Source organism: Ruditapes philippinarum, unplaced genomic scaffold, assembly GCF_026571515.1.
Source record: "Ruditapes philippinarum isolate M1 unplaced genomic scaffold, ASM2657151v2 ctg204_1_1_1_1, whole genome shotgun sequence".
In the NCBI taxonomy this organism is placed as follows: Eukaryota; Metazoa; Mollusca; class Bivalvia; order Venerida; family Veneridae; genus Ruditapes; species Ruditapes philippinarum.
Genome location: NW_026854772.1, coordinates 641,875 through 655,523, shown reverse-complemented (window position 1 = coordinate 655,523; position 13,649 = coordinate 641,875).

The window sequence follows — 13,649 nt, the reverse complement described above, 5'->3', positions numbered from 1 at the left end:
CACAGAACGTAGCCCCCGACACAATCCAGTCAAACAAGAAGGGCACCGAGAAGGCACCGGACTAACAATTGGGAAAGGACACAGGGGCGGTGAAAGGAGGGGATGGATATGTAATAAGTAAAATAATAAGAACTAAAAAGTATCAAAAATACGGGAACTAAAGGGACAAGGGTGTGAGGGGAGAAATGGGGGGAGGGCAAGGCTCAAAACGGGAAAAGATGGGGAATATGAGGAAAATACTATCCGTTAACGAAACTTGGCTATTTTCGTGTATTCCTGAATAAAAAATCCGAAACCAAAAAACTAGTCATCTTTAAATCAAAACAACGTGTACAGAATAAATTGTGAAAGAAGAAACTGCGTTTTATATAGAAAATTGAATTATTGTGAAGTTGATAAATTGGACTTCATCCATTATTTCGTTCGTGAGTGTGAGTAATTGTCAGAAAATTAAGTTAATTCAAGAGAATATTCATAATGCATTGGTTAAGCTGTTGTTACACGAGTAGAGTTACAAAAAAACACTTTGTCTTTAGTTAATGTCATTGGTTGCTGACAAAAACGATACAGTTTCTTTAGTACGCATTAATTTAATTCCGTCATGTGTGGAATTGACACATGGAATGAATTATCACGGGACCACTCAAGATGAAAAATGTGGCCTTGTTTTTAAATTCATTTGGGTTTATAAATCAGACACCTAACGAGTAAAACATATCCCTTTTCCATTTGAATATTGAATTTATTTAAATTTTCAACTTAAGAAATGCAAATACAAGCAAAACATAATCCTATAAAGACTTTTTATACACGCATTATTTCAACGACAGCCTTTCTGGGGATGATTTTTTTATTACTTTGTCAAAGTGAGTTTTGGTTTGCTTACAGAAATAAATCTTTATAACAAAATAGATTTTTCCCAAATAACAATTAATTTAATCTCTCCTAGCTACAAGCAAACTATTTGTTTTTCAAACGGTGTTGTTTGCCAAATAGTGTTAGACAAGCTCGCAGCTCATACTTTAGTTAGACGGCACGTATATCTGTATTGGTCGCATGGATGAAAGTATAATATGTTTGTTTTTGTTTTTTATAAGCAAATATATATATATATATTAAGCCAAATCACATATATCTGTTATAATGTTATTTCATACATTTCTAAACAGCTATATTTGCACAAAAATCCTTATTTCAAATAACTCATAGAAATCAAATTAAAAATGTTCATAATGTATTACTCTTCGTGGTAAGATGTAAAGTAAAACATATATAGTTCTCGGTAATTCATCATTTATTCCTGTCGTTTAAACTTCAGATGAACTTGACTTATACGATTTTGTATCGAGACAATTATCAAAATAAATGAAAGTTAAAAAGTAACATCATTTATATCTCTTATTACAAACACATGTTAGCGTATTATGAAATTAAAGGAATGAAGGACAAGATTTTCATAGACGTGCCTTAATTAATCAAAATTATCTGAGAAACATAAGACATTTAAGTGATATATTTTAGATGACTTGTTGGACACATTATTGGATAAGATGATCCCATGGCATTACTTTGGATGACAGTAATGTCTTATGAATCCGTTAGTTAATGACATTATAGTTGAATTATTAGTTAACATTATATAACACATTTGGACAGACAATTTCTGAGAACAAATTATATGCGTAAGCAAGACTGCGGTTTTCTTTATTCCTGGTAGACTTCCAACTTTCAATTAAAACAATGCAAATAAGAACACTTGTATGCATCTTTACACGTATGTATGTATGTATGTATGTATGTATGTATGTATGTATGTATGTATGTATGTATGTATGTATGTATGTATGTATGTATGTATGTATGTATGTATGTATGTAGGTAGGTAGGTAGGTAGGTAGGTAGGTAGGTAGGTAGGTAGCTAAGTAGGTAGCTAGGTAGGTAGCTAGGTAGGTAGGTAGGTAGGTAGGTAGGTAAGTAGGTAGCTAGGTATCTAGGTAGCTAGGTAGGTAGCTAGGTATGGATGGATGGATGGATGGATGGATGGATGGGTGCATGCGTGCGTGCGTGCGTGCGTGCGTGCGTGTGTGTGTGAGGTTCGATTTTCACTTTTAGGCACTGAATGTACGGACCCCGGACATGTAATCAATCATGGCCGTAAAGGTAAAGGCCACCTATAAACTTTGAATTCAGTAATTCACTGGAAGAATGTTTTTGTCCCGTGTTATTCTACATAGTTTTGCATAGCAGACGGGGTTATCATTTGTTTACAGCCGTGTAAGACAATATGACACACAAGATCAACAAGGAAAGGCGGCGTTCAACGAACGGAACCCCAACACGACCCAGCAACAAGAACCAGTGGAGGGAGTCCAGGAGGACCATAAACAAAAACAGGACAAGGCGCAAGGAAGAACACGGAAGGCTTATAAATGAAATGATACAAGTGACCGACAAAGAAATCAAAATCAAAGATAACAAAAAAATGATTGTTAAATAGGCCCACTAAGTAAAAGGGGAAGGGGATAGGAAATTCGGGGAATGGGGGGGATAAAGAGTTAAAACTAGGGGCAAAAGGGAAGATACTTACTTACCGTAGACGAGAAAACAACAAGGGACATAAACAAAAGTGTCACCAAACAGTATGAAGCAACAATACATCTGAGGAACACAGAGGGCGCCGCCTTGGAACGGTCAGCAGTATAATTACTACTGGGAAGTTTAAACCGGCCAATGGTTAAAGGCGCGTGCTCTAAATGACGTTATTTCCTCGAGCCTTGTATACATACACGTACCTTCAAAGCCTTTAAAGGGTTCTTTTAGTCGTTAAATAGTGCTTAATTCCCCGCGGACCCAATTACGAAGAAAATGCGTATTAGTAATTGAATCATCTCAAAGTTGAAATATCGAACTCCATTATTCGTTCCATGAGTATTCTGTTAATTCAATAGAGTATTCATGATACGTTGGTTAAACAGTTGCAAACTTACAAATAACTTAATTTTTATGTTCTCATTTTCTTAATGTTATCTTAAGCTGTCAATAAAGATATAATAATTTTCTTTAATACACATTATTTCAAATCCATCAATACTTTAGTGTGGATTTTCACCTTTCAATACATTCCAAAGGACTACGCAACGTGACAAAAACGATACATCACATTGATTGAATTCCATCAATACCTTAGAGTAGATTTTTCACCTAGTAAACAGAATTTCAAAGGACTACGCAGTATGAAAACTGTGAACTTTTAAGGCTGCCTAGGGATTTTTTTTTTTCTAGATATTTATATTAAGTAAGACACACAACCAGTAAAATATCCGTCCATTTTTTAAAATATGTTTTGCTTCCCAAATGCTAAATTTTTATTCTATTAAGCTTTTTCGTACACGCTTTCCTTCAAAACCAGCCATTCTTGGAACAATCTTAGCACATGTATTTGTTTATCTTTCAGAAACACCTTTATGTTACTCAGTTTTGGTTTGTTTCGTTTTGTCTGCCGCAGTAGTATTCCGCCAAGGCTTTGGAGTAAATATTGAAGTTGGAATACTATATAAAGGTAAACATTAAGCTAAGACACTAACATACAAATCTTTTATATTGATGCTTCGCTGCAACTTCTGCAGAGCGGAACATCTTTACAGCAATACCTTTCATTATAAACCAAAATCTTTTTTACAAAGGAAGTTGTTTATACGGTGTATACACTTTATACATTGAATCTTTAAACATTTATTTGGTTTGATCTCCGTACAATACTTGTTGGCTACCAGTATGTACAACCAATAAAGAATTATAGACCACGTTCTTTTGTATTATTATTATTAAACATAGATCACATGTTCGTGTAGATGTGAATCATATCATCTAGAAAATGCTATATTTGTCGATAGATTTGTCACCTGAAGTTCAGATGTATCCATTTGTAATTTAGTGCCTTTTCGATCTCTGGATTTCATATTGTTTTTACAAAGCTGATAAAGTAGAACGAAATGTTTATTAAAATGACATTCAAACCCACTTTTCAAACCATGTCACTGTCGTGTTTGTTTCTTAAGTCTCTGGAATACAGATTGATCGTTTTCTTAGCGTAAACAAATAATTCAATTCAAGGGTAAGATTAATCTAAAATAAAAACAAGCTATATGCAAGTGGCAGGACGTGAAGAAGTTTCACGTTTGTTCAGGCTAGAAAAATCGTTGCAAGCTTCTCGCTTGAACTACGTGTGCATCCACTTCACGTCCTGCCACTTGCATTGTATATGGAAGAATCTTTAAGCGATATTGATATTACATGTATATGATTTTGATACATTGCTGAGTTTAATACCAAATCATGTTGGTCACATGCACATCTATAAATTATAAAGTGTACGATGCGCAATGTGCTGCAACTGTGTTTGAGCCAAAAATACCAGTTTTATACTCAACAACGCATTCTTGTATTCTTACCTTTACGTATCACACCACTAATGTTTTCATTGTTCAGATAGGTTAGTGTTTTCAATCAAAAAACTAAAAGTCAAACAAACTAAAATCAGTTCTTACTCTGGTAGATGTCTAATTGAGAATTTATCAGCTTAATCCTTCTGTTAAAACCAAAACATACGGATATGTATAAATTCGCATGATCAAAAAACAAATTAAAGGTGACAGTAAATGAAAAAAATAAAATAAAAAAAGAAAATAAGTTAGAGTGGTTTACAATACAGGGTGAAGAACATGGCACTCCTGGATTGTATATGTGACAATAATTTCAAGGTACAAGCATAAACAATTATATAACAGTTAACCAAAATTATCTTGCCACGAAAAGTATGAAGTTAGTTAAGTAACATACTTAATATCACTTGTTGGATACATTACTGGATAAGATGATCCCCATGGCATTGCTTTGGATGACACTAATGTTATCAGGTTCGGTTATTTAATGATATTGGGTTATATACATATGAACATGTGTTTGTGATCCTATATTGGAATATATGTATGAATCTAGTACATGTATCTAGTATCATGTATGGTATGGCAGTTTACGATTTGATTGGTCAATGGATGCAACAATTGAATAGTTATGACTTCTTCATTGGAATTAACATAGTATTACTTTATATGGTCTGTCTGTAGAAGCAATCGTAGAATATTGTTCACTAGGTGTCGTGCGTATCTATGTAAGTGACATAATAAAACAAAGTATTTCAATAGATAGTTTAGGTGGGGCCATATGTGGTCTTTATATTTGAAAATTGTCATAAGTGTGTTACACAAATATATGCATTTTATACCGACAATGAATGGGGAAAATTTATGTAATTTAAATAATGTATTGCTTTTCCTAAATAATCAGAATTGTTGCACGTGCTTTTCTCGAAAGTTAAAACACAACAACAAAACAAGATACAATATGATCGTGCAAAATCATAAATTATACCTTGTATTTTAAAATGAAGCAGTCGTGTTTATATTGGTTGCGTGCAATTCTGCCAAGAACCATTTCTATAACAATTGCAGCCATACTTTTCCCAATCGCATGGTAATTTCGAGGACTGACTGATAATTAATCACGCGATATTGTTATTGCCTGTCTGTCACATGATACATGTTTAATTATGAAAACCTTTCAATGACAGACTTGCCGATTATTTTCCAACGAGATCTGGAAAAAAAACCTGGTCATTTCTACAAGTTAATAAAGTGATAAGCATATTTATTATATACTAATAAAAACAATAGTGTGAAATATTGATGAAATGTTTTTGGTTTTTTTTCATTTTCGTATTTGCATTGCAAATTCAAACTTGACCTAGAAATCACCAAAACAAACTTTCAGACCAATTTCCAGGATACTTGGATCAAAACAGTAGCAACTAGAGTGTTAACAAGATTTTTCTATTTTTAGCTCCGATGATCTAGTTTCACATGCGATTTCGAACTCATCCAAGCAATTACCTAGACAAGCATCCTGACCAAGTTTGATGATAATTGAGTCGAAAATGTGACCACTAGAATTTTAACAAGGTTTTTCCATATTTTGGCGGTGTGACCTAGTTTTTCATCCAAGATGACCCATGTTCGATCTTGACTTAGAAATCATCAAAACAAACTTTCAGACCAATTACAAATGAATTAACAGAATATTTGGATCACAACAGTAGCCACTAGAGTGTTAACAAGATTTTTCTATTTTTAGCTCCTATGACCTAGTTTTTCATCCGAGATGTCCCGTGTTCGATTTATTCCCAGCAATGACCTAGACAAGTTTCCTGACCAAGTTTGATGACAATTGAGTCAAAATTGTGACCACTAGAGTGTTAACAAGGTTTTTCTATTTTTAGCTCCTGTGACCTAGTTTTTCATCCGAGATGACCCATGTTCGAACTCATCCGAGCTATCACCTATACAAGCATCTTGATTAAGTTTGATGATGATTGATGCAAAAATGTGACCGCTAGAGTGTTAACAAGGTTTTTCTATTTTTAGCTCCGGTGACCTACTTTTTCATCCGAGATGACTAGACAAACATCTTGACCAAGTTTGATGATGACTGATGCAAAAATGTGACCGCTAGAGTGTTAACAAGGTTTTTCTATTTTTAGCTCCGGAGACCTACTTTTTCATCCGAGATGACCCATGTTCGAACTCATCCGAGTTATCACCTAGACAAGCATCTTGACCAAGTTTGATGATGATTGATGCAAAAATGTGACCGCTAGAGTGTTAACAAGGTTTTTCTATTTTTAGCTCCGGTGACCTACTTTTTCATCCGAGATGACCCATGTTCGAACTCATCCGAGCTATCAACTAGATAAGCATCCTGACCAAGTTTGATGATGATTGATGCAAACATGTGACCGCTAGAGTGTTAACAAGGTTTTTCTATTTATAGCTCCGGTGACCTAGTTTTTCATCCGAGATGACCCATATTCGGACTCGTCCGAGCTATTATCTAAACAAGCATCCTGACAAAGTTTGATGATAATTGGGTCAAAAATGTGACCACTAGAGTGTTCACAAGGTTTTTCTATTTTTAGCTCCTGTGACCTAGTTTTTCATCAGAGATGACCCATGTTCGAACTCATCCAAGCAATTGACTAGACAAGCATTCTGACCAAGTTTGATGATGATTGGTTCAAAAATGTGACCGCTAGAGTGTTCACAAGGTTTTTCTATTTATAGCTCCTGTGACCTACTTTTTAATCCGAGATGAAACATGTTCGAACTCATCCGAGCTATCACCTAGACAAACATCCTGACCTAGTTTGATGATGATTGGGTCAAAAATGTGACCTCTAGAGTGTTCACAAGGTTTTTCTATTTTTAGCTCGTGTGACCTAGTTTTCCATCCGAAATGACCCAGTTTCGAACTCATCCGAGCAATTGACTAAACAAGCATCCTGACAAAGTTTGATGATGATTGAGTCATAAGTGTGACCACTAGTGTGTTCACAAGCAATTGTGGACGTACGACGGACATTCACCGATCCTAATAGCTCACCCTGAGCAAGCTCAGGTGTGCTAAAAAGCTTGAATATCCTCTATTCATTATAAAACTTAGTAGTCTTCGGATGAAAAACATACATGTAGTTTGGAATGTTTTTTTCGTATTCCAAATACAAGTAATAATGAACAAGACTTATTGACTTTTTTCATTACTCTAAGTACATAAAGTAATAAATTAGGGGGTGCTAAAAACATGAAAATGGTCAGAAAAGACAACTAAACCAAACATAAAATGTCATATTCTTTAATTGCTCTGCTCATGTATCAACTATTGTTATATACAGAATTGTTACTTACAATTGCCGTTTTGAATAATATTACATATATTACCTATGACCCGGGTGCAATGTCAATTTGACCTCAGGGCATATATATTACATATACTATTGCTTGCAATTGCGTTTCGTGTCCAATCATGATAGCAGTTTGGCATGTCCAAGCTTTATTGGTTGTGGAAGGTGTACATTATTTCCTAACATGAAATAACTTTTAGTTTCAAACGGGATTACAATCAATGAGGATGAAAAAATCGAAATTAGAAAACATAACCACTCGGCGATAAAAGGTCTGCGGAATTTATAACATATAAGTACATGTATTGTAAATTAGTATTCAAAAATTTACATCAAGCACAAATTATAGATCCCTGCTCTGACCTTTTATTTGAATAACAATATATCTAACCACAAAGTTAACATTGACATTTGCTCTTTTTTGTTAACAAATAGGTTGTTGTGAAATCGTTATTATATCCACTAATCTGATAATAAGAATTAGATAGGTGAGGGATCTATGCATACATTTAAACCCCTAAACTGCTAGAACCAAAGTTGATAAGCTTTTGGCTATGCCAGCATGCACATCTGTGTAGTCTGATCAGCATATGTACTGTTGGCAGCTGATTTTTTTCTGAAATCCCTTAAAACTAAAATGGATTGTTCCAAATTCCAAATTGGGCAAGTCCATTACACAAATTCAGCAGGATAAGGATTTAATAGAGATTACTTCATTACCTTTTTAAATCAATATTTCAAGTGGGGTTTTTTTTGTTGTTTTTTTTTTTAATATTTCAAGTGTTTTTTTGTAATATTTCAAGTGTTTTTTTAAAACATTTTAAGTGCTGTTTTTTGTCTTTTTTTTTTGTTTGTTATATTTTAAGTGGGTTATTTTTTCATGTACTGATTATATCAAACCAGCTGAATTTCTAAATTGTCCGTTATCCATTTCTGGAAATACAGATGAAAATTTAAAGTTAGTCCGCTAACAGTATAAATCTTGGTCAGACTACATCTGGTTCTATCCTGGAGGTGGCAATGCTTATTCACATTTAGACCCTGCAGGTCGAGCTTTAAGGTCAAATGTCAAAAATATGACAGGTCTATCTATATACAGCAGTCTTTTAACCTGACTTAAATTAAAACATAATTAACATAATTACCCAAAATAAAAAACAACGAAATCATTTTATTACTTAGCCTCTATTCTCAGTTTTCTAGGGAACTTTGACTTTTTTATCTGTAGAAATATTTCACTTTAGTGCAAATATTAACTTATACTTTTTGTTCTATGAATCATTACAATCATAGTTAAACACTTGTAAACAATCTCCTTGGTTATGAAAATACAAATTGTTGTGTAAAAAAGCAGCATTGAGATACAATAGCATTACAAATTTTACATATGATGAAAAATCAAGCCTATCTATTTTAGTATACATGTATTATTCTTTACTGGGTATACATGTATGTGGAGAAAAATATTGTCTGATATACTATACGAAATGCAATTGTCTGACTATGAATAACATTTTAGAACAAAACTAACAATATAATCATTTAACTTTACAGAAAAAAGGATAATAAAATTCTCAATATAAACTGGGACATAATATAGGTATATAGACTTGTATTATGTTCCAGATATAAATAAAAACAAAATATTTCATCCTACGATTTTAAATAATATACATGTAATATGCATGAAAACCAAAATATTTTATTATATCTATTCCTTGATATATCTAAAAGGCGTTTTTAACACAGAAAACAATTCACTTTCAACCTCAAAGGAACTCAATTGAGGTTTTTTGGACATAACCATACTAAAAATATTTTTTTAGATTTTTATTCCATTTGATTTAGATCTATAGATCTATAGCAATAGCTTGTGAGCAATTTTCAGATCATTTGCTCATAAGTTTTTTTTCTATAATAATCATTCTTATTGTACATTATGACCTATTAAATGCTTTAAACTCAAACAGGCTAAAAATGGCACTAAATATTGATTTTTTGTTTAATTTTGACTATATTTTTTCATTTTTATTTTCATTTTTCATACTTTTCAGTTTTTAGTGCTCAGATGATCTATGTAAGAATTTCAAATTATGTTTGACCTCATTGGAGTTCCTTTAAATATTGTCAATGCACTTTATCAGGAATAATTTACATGTATTTACTTTTAGAAACTAATATTAAATAAAATAGCTATAATGTAATCAACCTTTCCTGACGCTAGATTTTATAACAAAACCAAAGTTCCACCTCATTCACAACAAAGCTGTTACACAAATACTAAATAACATGTACAAAAATATACATACATACAATCATGTATAATATGTATATATCTGTGCATGATAAAAAAAATAATGAACACATATAATGCAATTCAAAATAAAGTTTACCTCACATTCTCACAAAACCCTGACACTGTGTTTATAGAAAATCAAAAACTTTAATGAAAAATCTAATCAATGCTATAAATGAAAAATGTTCATAAAAATTATGAAGGACAATTTTGTATAGTTTTCATACATACAAAATGAAACTGTTCAACAACTTTGCAGGATCATAAAAGAACACTTTTTAGAAAAAAAGAACACACAAAAAAGATACACTTGTTTTTCTTAATTCAAGGGCAGATAATTCACATAAAAATGAATGTGATAAAATATTTTCTTGATCATATTCTAAAACTTAAGGAGCTTTAAATAAATCCTATGAAACAGTTTTCATTCTGCCTACATGTATTTGTGAAAACTCTTTAAAGCTGCATGCCTCCAGATAAGCCAAAATAGTTCAAAAAAATCAAACTTGAGAAAAAGTACAAAGATTTTGGGAAAAGAAAAATTTTCAAAATTAAAAGTGATATTTATATGCTTTGTGGGATTAATGATTAATGACTGATTTTGCAGTATTATCACCATATTTCTACTAAGTCACTAACACAGTAAGTGCTACTTCAGCATATTTTAATGTCTTTTTGGTAAATTACTTTTAAATACAATTTCAAAATGTTAGCATGAATCTGGAGTCATGCTGCTTTTAAAGTTTTTAAACTGTAATTTTATTACAGGATTATGACCAGTTTTAAAGCAATTCAAATTAGCACAGTTATTATAATTTTCATCATAATCTAGTTACTGTTTCAATTTATTAAATTATTTCAACAGTTATTTTCTTTAGAATTTATTGAACAAGTTCAATAATCTAGTAAACAGCATAAAGAGAAACTTTTCTGAGGTTCATATTTTTTATTCAACAATTTAAACCCAATTTAATATTGAATATACTGTAACCAAAAGCTTTTTCTTTTGAGGAATGTTACTTCTAATCTTAGAAATCTAATACCAATTGAGGTAAATGCATAGTATCTATAATTCCATTATAAACATCATAATTGTCTCTTTAAAAAACGTTATAACTGTGATATCTATATATACACATTTACAATAAAAATATGATAAAAATATGAAATAAAGCAAAAAATGTGAGAAAAAGAAAAGAAAAAAAAGTCCTTCTATCTGAAAGCATGACATTAACAATTCATAAGGTATAAAAAGACAATTTAAATAGCAAGAAGTCTTAGAGAAGTTTAGCCCAAGCTTAAATCTTCTTTATTTTGATTAACTTAACTTTCCTTGGCAGTTAAAACTAATGGCACTTTTGCATTGAGTATTATTTTTATAAATATTTGATGAATTCTAGAATGGTAAAAAGCCGAAAGAATAGTTCTTTGGCCACATGGGACCTTTGAAATTCATCTTAAGTTTCCAAAATCCTTCATATAATGATCAGTCATGCTTACTTTTATATTTTTATACAAAAGGAATTTATAACTCAAATATTATGTTGTCTCTTGGGTTCTATATCACACAAACACTAAATGCCATAAGGTGGCTTTCTTGCTTTACTGGTGAATGAAGACCTAAGATACCCTTGTATACATCAGGTTGGATTCCAAGCCACAGCGGTATTGAAAAGAGGCTTAAAGTCAACTAGTCAACCTTAACTTCTCCACTACAAAGATTATTAGTATATGATACAATTTAAATAAAGAAAACAAATAAATGTCTAGGCATTGTGGTAACACCTTTTTAACTATTTTTCTATTTCCTACTGCATTAAATGTTGCAACAATATATAGAAAAAGATGGGTGAAATAAGACTTTAAAGTCAAATATAAATGTATTCATATTTAGTTGCAATCACAAGAAAAACAACTAGTCACAGGAACATTGCACTAAGTAAAACATACATTAATACACAGTATGTATTATCCAGTAAAATTTGATTCCTACATTTAACTCTGACTTCATACACTGGATTTGCCAAGTTTCAAATTCTATGAGTGGTTTACCTTTTGTCTCATAGGAGCAACAATTTCTACCAAAATGAATGCAACCAGTGCAGACCAAAATCAGGTGGCATGTGCGTGCCTTGTGATTATGGTTTACAATGTTTGCTGATGCAATCAGTATGTTATAAAATTTTCAAAAAAAGTGATAACTGGTTTGGTTGTAACTTGCACTTTCCAGTACCGTCCATGAACAGGCTCAATCAAACCGAGCCTGCAACATTTTCAATTTTGTCGTGTTGGGCTTTCTTTAGGATTTCTGTATTTCTCTATTTTAATATATTGAATGATAGACATTAATACACTTAAACAAAGTGGCCGATTGTTTAGACCCAGGCCATACTGCACAAATGTGCAGGACACCTGGTGACATACTTACAGCATATCAGCTTGTATAAAGTCATTGTCTGTTACCCAAGGTATATATTCCGTACATACTTTTTTATATATTATAATGTAGTATGTACCAAATACATACCCTGGGAAACAGACAATGTCATTAAGAAACCATCACTAACATTTTTAGTTAATTACTGACCTGTAGAGTATTGTAACACCACAAATTAAGCAATTCTACCTTATAACAATCATTATACAAATAAACTAGGTTTTTTGGTTTTACTTTGCTTCTATACTTTGATTCTAAAGTGTTAGATGCACCTACATTATCAATGAAGACAATTTTCCTGCTTCATTTCTGGAACAAAAAAAATCTTGGGCTGACTCCCATTCATTTCTTCAGGCACCTGCTTATGGTTGCATGATAGAAATAAACGTCTATTGGGGACATTTCAATCATAATTATTTATTGCAGTAAACATGTGTTTTATAGCCAATGGCTTTAACCACTGGGTTTCATATGTATATGAGAATAAGAGTTATTTGTCACCCGATAATTTGTTTTTTATAAATATTCTCATTAAATCTAAAGAAGTAAGTCAAATTCCTGACCAACAGTATCTTAAAATAGGTAAATGTTGAGAAATAGTTATGTAGAATATTTTAAACCTAGATTTATGACACAATTCATTCAAGTTTGATAAGATGAGGTTGTTTATATTTTGAAATATTTTTTCATTTTTAATGCAAACCAAAAAAATTTGGAGTTACTTCAGATTTCTGAATTGCTTCTCAAAATGTGAATGAAAACATCTTGATTTAAGCATATAGCATTTTATTGCAATGCCCATCCTTTTTCTATTTTCTTTTTATAAATGACAAATTGTCACAGACAACAAAAATTTTCACAAATGCCTAAACAAATGTCATGGACAGGCATTTAGAATTAAACATGTATGATACCAAAACCTTGAACTTTCAAAACCAATTCCATAAAAAAAATCTTAATAATAATAATACATAATTATACTCTTAAATACTTCAAAAATCTGAAATATTAGACCTATCAATTGCACTTATCTAAACAAGCCCTTTCCTAATATATTGTTCACATAAATCCACCAATCAAAGTTCACTGTTAAAGCACTGTATTACGGCTGTATGGCTCTCAGA